Consider the following 17939-nt stretch of genomic DNA (forward strand, 5'->3'; position numbering starts at 1 on the left):
AATCCTTTCAACCCGAGAGTTTGAAAATGGAACAAGCAACCTGCAGGAAAATATCTTACCTGATGAGAACACCAGGAGGGAAGTTGTTCAGAGCCCCATCCAGCCTGGCCTGGAACACTTCCAGGGCAACCTCTGTTTGCTCTGGGCAACCTGTGCCAGGGCTTCCCCACCCTCCTCACCATTCCTCCTCCAGGGAGGAATTTCTTCCCCAGGTCCAGTCGATCCCTGCCCTTTCTCAGTTGGAAGCCATTCCCCCTTGCGCTGTCCCTGAAGATCCTTGTCCAAAGTCCCTCCCCAAGTTCCTTTAGGGAACTCTCCCTGAGTTCCTTCAGGGGCTGGAAGGAGCTCTAAGATCTCTCCTGAGCCCTCTTCAGGCAGTGGTCTCAGCTCTCGCAGCCTTTCCCATGGCAGAAGTGCTCCAGCCCCCGGAGCACCCTCTGACCCTCCCTGCGGGCTCCTCTGGGCCACGAGCAATCATCTGGGAGGGGACTGGGAGAAACCCAGCGCGGCGTCTGGGCAGCGCTGAGGCTGGGCTGCAAACTGGGGTGCTGGGGATGCAGCGAAGAGCTGCTCCCTCGTTAGTGCCCGCACTGACGGAGGAGATGTGAGGCCTTGGCATGGCCAGGAGCCCCCGCTCCCTGCCAGGCTCGTCCCCACGGCCAGCACCAAAGCTGCTGCCGGCTCCAGAACAGCCCCGGGAATGCCCCGTTGTTCCCAAAGGGAAGCGGCTGTTCCCCGTGGGACAGCCCAGGCCCACGAGGCCCCTCGGGGCCCGGCACAGGGGGAGCTGCCCCTTCCCCACCCACCTGCCGGGGCTCCATGGCTGTTCTGGCAGCTGCCAGGTTGCAGTTACACACCCGGGGCGGTTGGAGAGCCCTGCCCCGGCCCAACTGCCCCGGCCCAACTGCCCCAGACCCCGCCCAGGCCCGGCCAGCCCGACACTGTTAGGAAAATTAATCCACAAACGCCAGAGGTTTATGTCCAAAAAGGAGACTAAGGAGTCCTTTTACTGTATTCAGATTAAGGGAGAGGCCATGGGGCATTCCCCCTGGGCTCCCTCAAATTTTGGAGGACGCAGCCTCCTGTTTTATCCTCATTTCCCGGCCGCATTTCCCTCTCTCTTTCTCCATTGGCTGAGGTACTTGAGAGTTACAGACTTCCCGGAGTGCCTAATACCTAAAATTCCCCTTTAATGTATAACTCCCCTTTTAATTTTTAATTCTTATGGAATTTATGGGTTTCCCCCATTGTTTCTTTCCTCTTTCAATATCCAGTTTCATTTATCAGCAAACCTACAGTTTGTTTGTAATGGCAAATATCTTCTTTTCCATTCATCAATCAGTGGAATCCTCCCCATTGTTTCTTTCATCTCTCAGTGCTGGTTTTATCTACCAGAAGATCCTCCACTGCTAGTTTGTAAAGACAAGTCTGTCATTCCTCTTGTTATAAATGCATATTAGAAAGTGGGCTTTTCACAAATATTAAAATGACCATTATCTGTATAATTATACTGTATTGTGTTTTATTAATAGAGTTTAGAAAGGTGATGAATGTTTTTTCTGATTGTGACATAGGGTGAATAGTAAAAAGACTGGGTTTTTTTTCTCTTTGTAATATCTGAACTGACCAAACCAGAAGATGCAGAGAGAGAAGATCCTTCTACATTGCTGAAATTGATAAGACCGAGACAGTGGTGAAACAAAGGCTACAAGAGAGAGTTCATTGATCTTCTGGTATCAGAAAAACTCACAGGCACCAACAAGGACTTCTATCTAATAAAATGATAATTTAGTACAGTGGGGCAAGTTTCAAAGGAAGGGGGGCCAAAAACCAAAAGGACATCTGGACTCAAAAGAATGTTTGAAAAAAAATGCATATGTAAAAGGTTAATCCTTAAAAACAAGGATTTTGAAGGAGTGAGTGTCCTTTTCCGGGGAGGCACCCTCGGCAGAGATACCTTTGCTTTACTGTCTCCTAAACTGCCTATTTTTTTTTTTAATTAAACTTATAAATTTTTCCAAGAGAGCGAAACTCATTTTTTCACACTCTCAACACAGACGGGGTGCACTGGGCAGTGCTCCTGCTCCTCAGCTGCTGCTCGGCAAGGCAGGGATGGCTCCGGGCTCAGCTGCACTGGGGGCACTCAGGAGCTTCGAAACCAACCCCTCCTTCCCCTGCCGGGGTTCCTGCAGTGAAATGTGACGTTGTGTTTCCTGTCAGGTAAAAAAAAAAAAAAAAAAACACACACCAAAAAGTGACCCGTGTAGTTGTTTTGAAATATGTCGAATGAGGCCACGGGACAGTTATGAAAACGAGTTTTAATAAACAAACAGGAAAAAGAGCATGGAAAGAGGCTTTTTGGACAAATACTTTGCATGCTTATACGTGAATAATGTGAGTTTTAAAGTTCTCACAATATAAGTTTAAAGGGTTTTTTTAGGCCTTTAGCATGTAGGATAGAAGAATGCATAAGTATTATTATTTGCTTTGAAACAAAATTATTGTAAGCTTTGAGCTGCTTTGTAGTGAGAGGTTTTGAACTACAGCTTTAGGATATATAAAAGGAGTGGTAACCACTAAATAAAAGAAGGAAGTGAGCTTATCCTAAGCTAAAAAAACTGAGGATCCTGGAAAGGAAAACTGGACCCCATCATCACAGATGCATGATCCTGGGAGGGGAAGCCAAACATCACCATCACTGATGTATGATTCTGGAAAGAGAAAACGGACATCACCATCACTAATTTACCACCTTGGGGTAATAGAAATTCGATGTCACCAATAGGAACTGATCACAATGGGGTATGGAAATCGGACTTCACAAATAGAAACTAGGAGGAAACCACCAAAAAAACCTGCTGAGTAGTGCTTTATGAAGATGGGCAATAAATACCAGCAAAATTCAGCATTCGGGAACCCCCCACTGTACCCAGCACGCTGCTTTGCTCACATTTTATCATTTGAATTAATGAATTGATAAATTGATTGTTGCTCGATATATTGGCTGAGTGAATCTCTTGTTCATTACAGTGCAGCCAGGCACTGGGCTGGGCTGGTGCTTCCAATGACCCCAAAGCCCATTTTCCTGTGGGAGCAGCAGCTGTCACTGTGCAATTGGTGGCTGGAAGGGACGTCACCCAGGTCCAAACACTTCTGTCATTGCGGGCCCGGGTTTCAGAGCCGCTGTGCACAATTCTGCCAAAGTTCATCGCAGGCTTTGGGGTCAATCACTTTGGGAACCAAACTCAGAATTGGTAACAGTTCTCATCTTGTCTCCGGCTGGTGTTGGCCAGAATTAGATTTAAGATTTGTTTTAGATTTTCCTGTGAAAGGGGATTCCAGTGTGTTCTGTCTGCAAATATTGCAGGCAAGTGGCTAATTTTATTTAAGCCTTACCTTCAAGCCTGGGAGTTATCTGACTTTAGTGAAAGTCATTTTTAAATGCACCTCAAAGCTTAAATAACTCAAAGCATCTTTCTTCCCAGGCAGAATATAATCAGTCTTTGGTGCAATCTGCCTTAAAGAAATGGAGGATGACCACGGAAAATATCTTGGAAAATATGGATTCGTTCATTTACTCCCATTCTGAATGGCCAGTGGGACAAACCCTGCTGTGATTTGGTGCAGAAACTCAAGTCAGATTTCTTTTGTACCTCTGAACTTGCAGGATGATTTGATTGTTTTTTCAGGAGCTTCATGACAGTAAATAAAAATGAGGTTTGTCTTTTTGGTATAGTGGGGGGGTCTTTTTTATTTATTTATTTTTATTTTTTGAGACTCTTAAATCTTGCACTTTATTAATAGCGGCTAGAGTAAAATTAAGATAAATCCTTCATTGCATTGCTCACATGTTAGAAAGTGAGGGTTCATTCCAATTCATTTTATTGCCTGAGCTCTTCTAGTCCAAGTGCTTGAAGCTTGTTTTCGAACGTTGTTGACTTTCTCAGCTTTTGTTAATACTTGTGATTTTATAGCGAAATGTTCTTGGGCGGGATTTTGCAGGATTCTGGAATCTGCGTTTTAGTCTTGGGGTTTTTAATGCTGGGTCAGAACTGAACTCAGCATTTTGGGAGGGGACCTGTCAAACCCAGCGGGGCCGGGACCCGTGGGGCTGTGAGGGGTCCCTGGGCAGGACCTGCCCGAGGGGCACCGCCTGCAGGGGTCGTGGAGGATGTGGGAATCATTTGTTGTGTCCGGCTCTTTTGCATGTTCCACCTCTGGAGCTGGGTGGGCTTCTGGGGTTCTGCTTGTTTGTTTCTTTTGTTGCTGGTGGTTTTAGTTTGGGGTTTTTATGGGGTATTTTTCTGTTGTTATTATTTTTAACTAATATCTTTTCTGTTTTATGATTAGCAGAAACCCTTCCGTGCCTGTTGGCAGCCAGATCTAGGGTGAAAGGAGGTGGAAGTTGGTGCAGAGGAGCTGTAACGTCACTACAGAACTCAGTGGACAAGTCTCATGTCACAGAAAGTGAGGCAGGTCCCAGGTGGTCACTGAGACAAAGGGCCGGGGCTGGGGGAGATGGGCAGAGTTCTCCATCCCGTCTTGGGCCATGAGGAACTGTTTCTCCATGGGTCCTTAGGATATCCTTAGGATACCCTGGATCGGTGTCAGCTGCACAATGCTGTTATCACCCCTTCAAAATGGGCATTGGAACCTTCATCTCACATCCTCGAACCTCTCTAATTAGCTGTACAAGTCTTAAAGACTTGACAAAGGGCTGGGAAGGTAACGACTCATTAGGCCTTTCTTCCTTTGAATGAGCCCTGGGGTGGATTTGGTGTCCTGAGTCCAGGATCCTCAGATCCTGACAGGAGACAGCAGCAGTCCCTCAAGAAATCCAAGTCAGAAGAAAAACCCAAAGAGTCTTGGAGCCTTAAGAGTTGCCACTGAAAGCCCTTTCTGATGAAGCCTCCCCAGGGCCTCGTTACAGCTGGGAATTGGAGGCTGTGATTGCAGGCAGAGGCACTGGGCACTGGCTCTGGTGCTGAGCAAACCCTTTGTTTGAGGGAGCGGAAGGGCCAAGGCCTGAATCCTGCTCCCTGGGACGGGCGATCCTGTCCCTCCCAGAGCCCAGGGCTCTCCCTGGAGCAGCCTGGGCTGTGCTGGGCCATGCCCAGGGAAGGACAGCAGTGTCACGGTGCCCAGCGTCCCCAGGGCCGCAAGGACACAGCCCCAGTGCCACCAGGACAACCTGTCTCCTCACAGACCTCACTGGGGCAGACGACTGCCATGGCCAAGGGCACCAAGAGCTCAGGCACTTGCAAAGCTCTTGGGGAAGGACCCTCTGGGCAGGCAAGGACAGGGAGTCCTCTTTCCTCATCCTCCTCATCCTCTCTCAAGCCCTCAGCCCAGCCCTGATTGCTCTCTCACCACTGGCCCGGGTTTGGCTTCCCTTGCCCTGCCTGTGGCCTTTCTGAGCCGTGGTAATCCTGCCCAGGCCAGCAGTGCCATCGAATGAGTCTCTCCCTTCCCTGAGCTGCGCTGGCCTTCTGCTCCTCACACTGTCATCCAAGGGATCCCACCAGAGGCAGAGATTTTTTACACGGAGGGAGGTGAAAGCAAGGAACCGGCTGCCCAGGGAGGGGCTGGATGCCTCATCCTTGCAAACATCCAGAGCCACGCTGGACGGGGCTTTGAGCAGCTCGCCCTGGTTGGAGATGTTCCTGCCCATGGCAGCTGGCTGGGCTCGATGGCCTTTAAAGGTCCTTCCCCACCCAACCCATCCTATGATTCCATCATTCCATGATCCCCTTAGCAACTGTGCTTCAGGATGAGCCATCCTCACCCATCCCAGCTCTCAGGAGGGACCTTGAGTGCAGGGGGACCTTGGCACCCTCAGAGATTTTGCCAATGTAAACATCCTGACAATTTCCCCTAATCCCTGAACTCCCAGGCTGAGACTTCAGGAATGTAGTCAAAACGAAGAGGTCTCAACCTAAGGAGACAAATTCAAACCAGATGGATTTTGGAGACCCAATTCTGCATTAATGCAGACGTATTTAGCTCATCAGCCTGGCTTCAAGGAGATTCTGCAGAGTCTAGAGCCGTGCCATGGACAAGCCCAATCCCTCCCAGAGGAAGGCTGACATGCCCACAGGAGCCCCAGTGCCCACTTGTGCCAGAGCTCCAGGATGGGCGAGAGTCCCTCAGCAGGACCTTCTATTCCTGGACACCTCCTGGTGCTTCCTCTGCCCTTCCCAGCATCTCTCAAACCCCTGGGAGCTTTGCTTTTGGTTTCATCCCTACATCCTGGGGCGAGGTGTGCTAAATCCCTGCTTTGCAACTTGCCCCGTTTCCATCTCTTGTTTGCTGCCTCTCTGTCCTGGAGTTGTGCCTGTTGATCCAGGCAGCCTCGGGAGAAGGATGCCTATTTCATGGGGATTTGGAGGCATCCTTCTTGTCCTGGCAGGAGGCTTTCCTGCAGGACCTCTTAAGATTTCCTGAGCTCCTTCAGCCTTCAGACCTGCCTTTGCCATGGCACCTCTTGTGTCCCAGAACATCAAATTCTTCTCCTCTGCAGTGCCCTGGCCCACGCTCTGCTGCTGGCCTTGCTCACTGCCTTTTGGCACCTGAGACCCCACGATTTCATTGTCGGGACAGCCAAGGGGGACACTGCTGAGCCCATTCCTGACCAGCTCCTCCCTGTTGGTCAGCTCCAAGTCCCAGTGAGAATCACCTTTCTTAGCCCACCCAAGAAGTTGTCCAAAACTCCTTCAGGCCGTTGGCACCCCATTGCTTTGCCTGGCCAGGGAATGCCAGGACAATTACAGTCCTCCATAGGAACCTGCTCCTTTTCCTGGGGACGTGGGACCACCTCTGGCATTTGTGCCTGGGTATTTACCTGGGACCAGCTCACTCCTGCCCTCTGTGCTCATTAATTCCCATGGCAGCTGAGAGAACACACTCACACACAGGTGTCTGGTCTGGGCACACACGTACAGAGGCAAGAGGAAACTCACCTGCTGTGGCTCAGTGGACGGTATGGGATGGGAACTGGGTGTTCCTCCAACGCTGGGAACGCAAACCCAGGATGAGATGCCTCCATTGGTGGGACGGTTAGGGTTAGGGTTAGGGTTATCCCTCGCATCTGGTGGGAGGCAGAGAGAGGGGAAAGGCAGCCTGGGCTGGGAGTACACAGGAGAGTTCCCTCGGAGCCAAGGCTTGGCAGCCCCTGCCATGGTGAGTGTCTGCCTGCAGGGCAGTGCAGCTGCCTGGAATGATGTCCCAGAGCTGGCACAGCCCCCCAGCCTGCAGCCTCCCTGCTGCCCTGCCGGAGGCACGGGGTGTGTGGGCTCCCTGGGCATGGCTGCAGGCTGGGAAGCTTCGTGTGCCACCAGCGGTGCCCAGGCAGGTGAGGGGGCTTCTGGTTTCAGGAGGGTCTCTGTGGGTCAGGTCTTCTCCCCGCTCTACATCACCTCCAGGACATTGCTGAGGGCACTTTGCAAGGGAAAGATCAAGGGAGGGATCACTATAAAGATAAGGAGCTTCCCTGAGTCTGTGATTTCAATTTCATACTCTTGGGGAATCGGGAAAATGCAAAAGGAGCTCTCCTTGAACAAGTGACTGAGAACCCCGAGCTGTGACTTGGAGTGACCAGCAGGTCTGATTGAAGACTCTGAAAGTGCCTTCAGCAGCTGCTCTGCTGACAGAAGCACAAGCATCACCTCTGCTGGACCCACCGGGTTGTTGTGCCCTGCCCTTTCCCGCCTGCAAACAGGGAGATGTGTCCAGCCAGCCCTCTGCCAACAGGCAGGTTTCTGGAGGGCCACGGTGAGTGCAGGGATGTTGTGCTGGACTCTCTGAGTGCTGACAGAGGGAAAAAACAAAAAGCTTCCCTAGAGTAAAAACCCCAGGCAGCAGAGATCACGGAATGAGGGGAAACTGTGACCAGAAATGCTCTGTGGGGGAGACTTCAAAGAACTCCGTGTGACTCCCTCCAAGGCTCTCTGGCACTGCCTCATCTGTTTTGTCACTCTAGGCCTTCCACATACCATCAAAACAGACAATGGAGCTCAGAGCAAACAGCTCAGAGCAAACCCATCACTTCTTACAGCAGCGGGGCGTGTCTCACCATACAGCCATTCCACACTCGCCCACAGGGCAAGCTATTGCCCATAAGACCTTGAAAACCGTGCTTGAGAAACAAAGAAAGGGAGAACTGGAGCACCCTCACAACAGACTAACCAAGGCCTTATACATTCTCAATTCTTTAAATCGTGATGATACAGGACAAACGGCAGGTGAGAGGCACAGCTCCTTTGACACAAAGCCTCATCCCAAACCTCCTGTGATGATAAAGGACTTACTGATTGGAGAATGGACTTCTTGACATGGGGAGAGGTTATGCCTGTGTCTCCACAGGCCACCGAGTTAAATGGATTCCCTCAGCGTGTGTGCGGCCTTTTGTCTCACCCTCCCGATTCTATGTGCACATAGTTACAAGGTTGTATGCCTGTGTTAGGTTTTGAAAGGTTGCTATAGTTCTGACTGTTACCACTGTTATTAATGTCTTAGAAGTTGTTTGGGTTTTTCCTAGCAGGCTTCTGTTAACAGTTATTCTTGTTACCACTGTTGTTAACGTCTTAGAAATTGTTTGGGGTTTTCTTAGCAGGTTTTTGTTGCTTAATTAAAAAAGAGGGGGGAGACGAAGGCTTTAGTTTATAACTGTAGAAGTGGTTAAGGTTTGTTCTCACGGGAAGGCCCCGTGGGAAAGGCACAGCTGCAGGCTGCATGGTTGGAAATCGCTTGAAGGATGAGAGGCAGCCGGGAGTGAGGCTGGAGAGACGCGTGGACAGAGCAGGACGGTGACCGGATGGTGGAACCTGCGGGCAGCAGCACTGCAGCTGGGCCAGCCAGCAGGTGCCTTCCTTCTGCTCACTTCTGTTGGGTCTCAGTCTAGTTTCAGTTATGTCAGGTACAGAGAAAGGTACATAAAGGGGGAGATTTCTACAATCAGGTGATCTCCTTTGGGGGTCTGTGTCGCTTTGCCTTGTTACACAGACTACTGAAGAACTGTTATTCCTTTTCCCATCTCTTTGCCTGAAAGCCCCTGAATTTCAAAGTTAGGATAATTCAGAGGGAAGGGGGTCACATTGTCTATTTCAAAGGAGGTTCCCGCCTCCTGTGGCAGACTCCTGTCTTTCAAACAGGGACAAGTGCCACGTCCATTCTTTCTTTAACACGTCCATGGATGGGGACTCCACCCCCTCCCTGGGCAGACGATTCCAGTGCCCAATCACTCTTTCAATGAAGAATCTTTTCCTGATGTCCAATCTCAACTTTCCCTGGCACAGCCTTAGGCTGTGTCCTCTCCTTCTGCCAGTGGTTGCCTGGGAGCAGAGCCCAACCCCCACCTGGCTGCAGTCACCTGGCAGGGAGTTGTAGAGTGTGATGAGGTCTCCCCTGAGCCTCCTCTTCTCCAGGACGAACAACCCCAGCTCCCTCAGCCATTCCTCACAGGGTTTGTGCTCCAAGCCCCTCACCAGCCTCATCGCCCTTCTCTGGACACACTCAAGCACCTCAATGTCCATCCCAAACTGAGACACCCTGAACTGGACACAGCACTCAGTGTCCATCCTAAACTGAGACACCGTGAACTGGACACAGCACTCAGTGTCCATCCTAAACTGAGACACCCTGAACTGGACACAGCACTCGAGGTATGGCCTCACCAGTGCCAAGCACAGGGGAAAATGGTCCCTTGTGTGCAGGAGGTTCTGTCAGGTGACAGGGAAACATTGGTGCCGTGTTGGCCCAGAGCCTCACAGGGCTCTCCTGAGCTCCACGAGGCCCCTCTGTGTCACACTCTGCAGCCTTGGTGCCATGAGGTGCCATAACCTCACTCTGCTCTCCCGGGCTCCCTCTGGCCCTTCTGTGTCCCAAGGGACACTTGGTTCCATCAGTCTCCACTGTGTCACAAAGCTCTCCTGGCTCCCACGGGGCCCAGCGGTGTCACACGGGGGCCTGGGTTCCACCCTGAGCTCTGGCAGCTCCCCGTGGCCCCGGGGCTCTGCGAGGCCCAGCTCTGCCAGGGCTGACACCTGCTTCAGAGAGGTTCCATCCCGTCCCTCGGCTCTCCTGGGCTCCCTCAGGCCCCGCGGTGTCACACCAGCCCCCGGCCCCCCGCGGTGTCCCCAGGCCCCTCGGTGCCATCAGGGGGTGGCTCGGAGCTGCTGCCCCCTCAGCGGCTGGGGGCGAGGCCGCAGGGACAGCGTGCAGACAGTGCCACCAGCCCTGGTGTCCCGGTGTCCCCACGCCTGGGCCTGTCCCTGACACGCTCCGGGCGTGGATCCCCCCGCTGAGTGCTCAGGCGACAGCGGCGACACCGGTGCTACGGCAAGGCCACGCCCCCTTCTGCTTTGGCCCCACCCCTTCCACTCTGCTGCCTCTGAATTGGCTGCTGGCCTGTTGGCCCCGCCCCTCCAGTGTTCCCATGGCAATGGCAACACTTCCTCATTAGCATAACCCCCTTCCTCATTAGCATAACCCCCGTCCTCATTAGCATAAACCCCGCCCCTGCGCCTCAGCACCGCCCCCGTTGGGGGTCCAGGGGCTCCCCCCGCCCCCGCAGTGGGGATGGTGCCCCAAAAGTGCCGGGGGTCGTGACCCCCCCAAGTGTTTGGGTTCTGCCCCATAAGTGCCATGGGGGGCGGGGGTCTGCCCGATAAGTGCCTGGGGGCAATTAGAAGGTGCTGGTGGTAATTAATTAGCCAAAGGTGGGTTTAATTGGTCCTGGTTAATGGCGAGGTACTTGATTAATTGATTGGCGTTAAGCATTAATTGCTCCCAGCGCGGGGGGGGAGGGGTAATTATGCTTCGGGGACTCGATTGGAGGGTGGGGGAGCTTTGGTCCCAGCTGCGGCGGTTGGGGGGCCCAGGGGGGGTCTATGGGGCAAGGCTGGGGGGCTCTATGGGGCGGGGGGGTTTGGGGGTCATCCCCAGCCCAGGAGTGTTTTTGGGGGGCTGGAGTGTGTTGGGGGCGAGGGGGGGTCAATGGGTCGGGACTGAGGGGTCCATGGGGTAGGATCGGGGCGATTATGGGGCACGGGGGGTCCCGTGGGGCACCAACCCCCAGCCCAGAGCCCTGGAGTGTTTTTGGAGAGGCCCCTGCGAGGGTCCCCCCCTGGGTCCGGGGGTCCAGCCGTGGGTCAGGGGTGGGGGTCGGGCCCGGGGGGCGGCACCCACCGATAGGTGCCCTCGTACAGGAACCCCGCCCGCCGCAGCAGCTCATCCGCCTCGGGGGGGCCCCGGCTGGGAAAGGGGGGACACGGGGTCAGGGGGGAGCCCCGGGACCCCCCGAATCCCCAGTGAGACCCCCGGGATCCCCCCAAATCCCTGGGACCCCCCGAATCCCCAGTGAGACCCCCGGGACCCCCCAAATCCCCAGGACCTCCCGAATCTCCAGTGAGACCCCCGGGATACCCCCAAATCCCCAGGACACCCTGAATCCCCAGTGAGATCCCCAGGATCCCCCCCAAATCCCCAGTGAGACCCCCGGGATCCCCCCAAATCCCCGGGACAACCCAACCCCCCAGTGGAACCTCCAGGATCCCCCAAATCTGACACAGGACCCCCGGGACCAGCCCCTCCCCCTCAGGTGTGTCCCCCAGACCCCCAAAGTCCTGCACCAGGTACCCGCCCCCCCCGCCCTCCCAGGTTCTCCCCCAGGTACTCCTCAGCCCCCCGGGCCCCCCAGTCCAGCCCATATCACCCCCAGCCCCCCCCAGGTGCCCCCCGGTCTCACCTGCCGTAGGGGTAGGGGATGGGGGGCTCGCGGCGCTGCTCGATCTGGTGCAGGAGGGGGGTGAAGATGCGCCAGGCCTCGTGCAGCTCGTCACTGCGGGGGGGGAGACACCCCAAAAAACTGAGCTGGGGGACCCCAAAACTCCCCCAAACCTCACCTGGGCTCACCTGGGCTTTCCCCAGGGTTACCTGGGAAACCCCAGGGCTCACCTGGGCCCCCAAAATGGTCCCACCTGTCCCTCTAAACTGGTCCCACTGGCCCTCCCCAAGCTGGACTCACCTGTCCCCCTCGCGTCCCACCTGTGCCCCCCCAGACTCTTCAGCTCCTCCAAAATGGTCCCATGGGTACTGGTCCCCTGACCCCCTACATCCCACCTGTCCCCATGTCTTACCTGTGCCCTCCCCTCTATGTCCCACCTGATCCCAAGTCACACCTGCCCCCACGACGTCACATCTGTCACTGTGTCTCACCTGTCCCCACCATGTCCCCCCTGTCCCCAGTCCTGTCACTGTGTCCCACCTGTCACCACCATGACCCACCTGTCCCCACCATGCCCTCCCTGTCCCCAGGAGTCACCTGCCCCCATGTCCCACCTGTCCCCCCATGTCCCCCCTGTCCCCAGGTGTCACCTGTCCCCTCTCACCTGCGCACAAAGTGCATTTGGTTCCCGCAGATGACGTCCAGCAGCAGCCTCTCGTAGGCGTCCGGCAGCTTCACATCCTGGGGGGCACCGGGGTGGTCGGGGGGGGGGGCCTGGGGGCACCCCCAGGTGTGGGGGACACCCCCAGGTGTGGGGGGACACCTGGGCTTTGGGGGGACCCTGCCAGGTGTGGGGTTTGGCAATTCTGGGGGCTCCTCTGGGTTTGAGGTGGCCCCAGGTGTGTGGGGAACACCTGGGATTTGGGGGTACCCAGGTGGGTTTTGGGAACCCCTCCAGGTGTGGGGACCCCCCTGAGATGTGGGGTGTCCGCCCCCAGTTTTGGGGTCTCAACACTACAATTTTGAGTCTCAGTGTTGCGATTTTGGCGTTCCAGCCCCGTTTCTGGGTGCGCAAACCCCATTTTGGGTCTCAATGCTCCATTTTCATGTCCCCAACCCCCGTTTTTGGGTCCTAATGTTAGATTTTTGGGTCCCCAAACCCCGTTTTGGCTCTTGGTGCTCCATTTTCATGTCTCAAAACTCCATTTTTGGGTCCCTAAACCCCATTTTTGGGTCTCAGTGCTCCATTTTTGTGTCCCCAAATCCTATTTCCCTATCCCCACCCCAATTTCCATGTCCCCAGCCCCATTTCTGTGTCCCCAGCCCCATTTCTGTGTTCCCAAACGCCATTTTTGTGTCCCCAAACTCCATTTTCATGACCCCACCCTCATTTCTGTGTCCCCACCCCCATGTCCCCACCCCCGTGTCCCCGCTTCCATATCCCCGTTCCTGTGTCCCCAGCCCCATTCCCATGTCCCTGCCCCTGTGTCCCCAGCCCCATGTCCCCAACCCCATTCCCATGTCCCCAGCCCATTTGGGGTACCTTGTAGTGGCTGCCGTAGGTGAGGTCGAACTCGGACTCCTCGGGCCGCAGGAACATTCTGGGTTTCTTGGTGTTGAGTTTGGCGTAGACGGCCTCGCGCGGCTGCACGCGCACCACCAGCTCGTTGCGCTTGCACTGCTGGGCGAAGATGTCCTCGGGCACCTCCCGGAACTGCAGCCGCACCTCGGCCTTGCGCTCGTTCAGCGCCTTCCCGCAGCGCAGCACGAACGGCACGCCTGGGGACAGTGACATCGTTGGCATCATCATTGTCATCATTGTCAATGTCATCATCGACATCATCATCATCATCATCATCATTATCATCTATCCAACATCGTCAACATCAACATCCCAGCAGCGCAGCACGAATGGCACACCTGGGGACAGTGACATTGTTGGCATCATCAATATCATCATGGGCATCATTGACATCACTGTCATCACCTTCCCAGTGCCTTCCCACAGCGCACCATGAATGGGATGCCTGGGGACAGTGGCACTACAATTGTCATCATTGTCATTGTCATCATCAACATCATCATTGTTAGCATTGTCAATATCATCATTGACATCATCAACATCATCAGCATCCATCAACATCGTCAACGTCATCACCATCCATCAACTTCCCAGCAGCGCAGCACGAACGGCACACCTGGGGACAGTGACATCATTGCCATCATTAGATCGGCACCGTCAATATCATCGTTGGCATCACTGACATCACTGTCATCAACATCCATCACCATCCCAGCGCCTTCCCACAGCGCAGCACGAACAGGATGTCTGCGGACAGTGGCATTGTCATTGTCATCATTGTCATCGTCAATATCATCACTGGCATCATTGACACCACCGTCACCAACATCCATCACTATCCCAGCACCGTCCCGAATGGGACACCTGGGGACAATGGCACTGTCGTTGTCATAATTGTCATTGTCATCATCATTCTTGTCATTGTCAATGTCATCATTGACATCATCATCAACATCCATCAACATCATCACCATCCCATCACCTTCCCGGCAGTGCAGCACAAGCAGGATGTCTGGGGACAATGGCATCGTCATTGTCATCATTGTCATCATCAATATTATCACTGGCATCACTGACATCACTGTCATCGACATCCATCAACATCCCAGCACCTTCCCACAGCGCGGCATGAACGGGATGTCAAATGACAGTGGCACTGTCATTTTCATCACTGTCATTGTCATCATCAACATCATCGTCTATCGGTGACTGATGGATCTTGTGCATTCCCACAATTGTCATCATTGTCATCATCAACATCATTATTGTCATCACTGTAAATGTCACTATAAACATCAGTGTTGTTTGTCATCATGGTCAATGTCATCACTGGCATCAACGTCCATCAACATGGTCAACATCATCACCATCCATCAACATCCTGGCAGTGCAGCACGAACGGCACACCTGGGGACAGAGGCACTGTCATTGTCATCATTGTAATCATCAATATTATTGTTGTCATCATTAAGATCACTGTCATCACCATCCCAGTGCCTTCCCGCAGCACAGCCTGAACAGGATGTCTGGGGACAGTGGCACTGTCATTGTCATCATTGTCATTCTCATCATCAACATCATCAATCTCAATGTCATCACTGACATCATCATCAACATCCATCAACATTGTCAACATCATCACCATCTATCACCATCCCAGCAGCACAGCACAAATGGGATGTCTGGGGACAGTGGCACTGTCATTGTTATCAACAGCATTGTCACCATTAACATTATTGTTGTCATCATTGTCAATGTCATCATTAACATCATCATCATCAACATTCATCAACGTCCTCAATATCATCACCATCCATCACTATCCCAGCAGTGCAGCATGAACAGGACACCTGGGGACAGTGGCATTGTCATTGTCATCATTGTCAATGCTAATATTGACATCATTATCAACATCCATCAACATCCGAGCAATGCAGCATGAATGGGACACCTGGGCACAGTGGCATCATTGGCACTGTCATCGTCAATATCATTGTTGGCATCATTGACATCACTGTCATCACCATCCCAGCATCTTCCCGCAGCACAGCCTGAATGGGATGTCTGGGGGCAGTGGCACTGTCACTGTCATCATTGTCAATGTCATCATCAACATCATTGTTGTCATCATTGTCAATGTCATCACTGGCATCATCATCAACATCCATCAACCTCATCACCATCCATCACTATCCCACCAGTGCAGCACGAACAGGACACCTGGGGACAGTGGCATTGTCATTGTCACCATCAGCATCATCATTGTCAATGTCACCATTGACATCAACATCAACATCCATCAACATCATCAACATCATCCCCCCATCCATCAACATCCCAGCACTCTCCTGCAGCACAGCATGAATGGGATGCCTGGGAACAGTGGCACTGTCATTGTCATCATTGTCATTGTCATCATCATTGCTCTAATGGTCAATGTCATCATTGACATCACCATCAACATCCATCACCATCGTCAACATCATCACCATTGTCTTGGTTTGGGAAGACAGGTATCTGCCAGGTAATGAAACATTAATTTTGAAGAATTAAAGATTTTAGTTAAAACAGATATTGCTGAAGTAAGACAGATAGATTTCCCTTTTGATAAGCAGAAGCCAGATTTAAGGAACTGATAAATCATGAGGCCTGTCAACTTATGTTTGTGTATTCTGACTAATCAATAGGCTTCAAGCAGGACAATGAATTCATAAATCAAATACTCCTGGGAAAACAGGATTCAGTTGTCACACAACACTAAAAGGTTAAAAAGTCAAAGCGAAGAAGACTCACTTACTTCATCATTTTGAGACCCTGCCCCATAAAAAGAACCACCGACCCATTTCAAGGAACAAACCACACATGCTTAATAGCTTTTGGCTAATTACCATATGAAGCGGGGAATGGGATGTACTAAAGTCATGAATATACATTTGTGTTTTGGGTATTCAATACTTCTGTACATAAAAAAACCCTGTGATCTTCTATGAGCATGTGTGTTTGGGAGCTATCCCGCACGCTGCCCAGCGTCGTAATTAAACATACACTTTCTAACTTTAAACTGTTAGAGGGTCTTTTGTCCATCATAGTTGGATATTGGCATTGGGGCGATATTCATATTTTTTTTTAATAATTCACCACCTCTCCCTGCCCCCAGAGCCCCCTTTTCCTTGACAGAGAGATCCCCTGGACCCCTATTCCTGCCCTTCCCAGCACCCAGCCCCGCCTATCCCAACAGTGAGGACCCCTATTCCAAACCATCCCGGGTTTCCCCACATTTGGATGGGAGTAGGGACACTGGGGACACTTGGAGCTCCCTTTCCTGGTCACAGGAAGCCCCTTAATCCCACCCATTCCACCTCTACCCACACCTTTTCTCAACCCTGGAAGCCCCAAAGCCCCTTCCCTGCTCTCCCAGCTCTCCCCGTTGCCCCTTTCATTCAGCCGTGCCCCCCCAGCCCCCAAATGTCCGTGTCCCCCCAGTTCTCCTCTCCCTGCGCTCCCTACCCGTGGCACTGTTGGAACCCGGCCCGATCTTCCCCCATTTCCTGTCCATGGGCTCCCTGGATGGGATTCCCTTCCAGCGCCACCACCGCCAGCGGGGCCGGGTGGAGCCGCAGTCGCCGGGGATGGCGGCTGGAGCCCAGCCGGGATTTTGGGATGGCCAGAGCCGGCACAACGAGCGGCACCAGCACGGGGCCACCAGGGAGCTGCAGGTGCCGCAGGAGCGGCACAGCCAGAGCGGGGCTCAGCGCAGGGAGCCGCGGCTGGGGGATCTGTGGGGCTGCCACGGCACCTGTGGGGCTGCACTGGCGATCCGTGGGGCTGCGCCGGCACCTGGGCTGAACTGGGGGACCCTCAGTGGGTCCCACATCCCCCTGTGCCCCCTCTCCCATCCCCTTTCCCATTGTTCCCCCCAAACTCACCCAGCCCGTCGCCATCATGTCCCGGCCGGGAGGAGGAGCAGGAAGAGGAGGGACAGAGAAGGAGGAAGAGGAGGAGCAGAAGGACCTGGAGGAGGCAGAGGAAGCACCACGTGCGTTCCCCGCTCCCTGCATCGGCAGCTCCTTCGCCCGGACACCATTGGCCGCATCCTGCAGGTGCCCGGAGAGAAGGAGCTCGCCCCAAATATCTCGGCGGGGTCCCTGAGAGGTGTTTTTGGGGGGGTCCCGGTGTCGGCAGAGCCCTGGCGGGGGGCGGGGGAATGCGGGTCCCCCCAGGTGGGGGTTGGGCTTCCCGGGCCGGGCCCTCCGAGCTCTGCCGGGGCCATGTGGGGAGCGGCGGGGACCGGCGGGGGGACACCGGGTTTGGGGAGCTTGGCAGAGATCTGGCCTTTGGGGACCCCCTGAGCGGGACCCCAGAGACAGGAGAGCCCCAGGAGCCCAAAGCGGGGACCCCGAGAGGGGGGGACCCCTGGGATTGCCGGGACCCCGTTGGGGGGGTGCTGGGGCTGGAGGGGCGGGATGGCCAGGAAAGGGGTTCGGGGCTCCCGGTGCCGGCAGTGGCTGCTCCAGGATGAGCCCAGTTGTCCCCCCTGTGTGGTTCCAGTTTCCTGGGCACTCCCAGTATGAGCCCAGTCAGTCCCAATATGATCCTGGTCACTTCCCCTCACTCCCTGTAGGATCTCTCTTGCTC

The 17939-nt window shown here is 53.9% G+C and overlaps 1 pseudogene; it reads left to right on the forward strand.

Moving 5' to 3' along the window:
- LOC136303662 (uncharacterized) overlaps positions 1-17939 on the forward strand; it is a 301387-nt pseudogene that overhangs the window by 170605 nt on the left and 112843 nt on the right.

Source organism: Chamaea fasciata, unplaced genomic scaffold (genome assembly GCF_029207755.1).
Source record: "Chamaea fasciata isolate MVZ Bird 193981 ecotype frontalis unplaced genomic scaffold, bChaFas1.0.hap1 SCAF_40, whole genome shotgun sequence".
In the NCBI taxonomy this organism is placed as follows: Eukaryota; Metazoa; Chordata; class Aves; order Passeriformes; family Sylviidae; genus Chamaea; species Chamaea fasciata.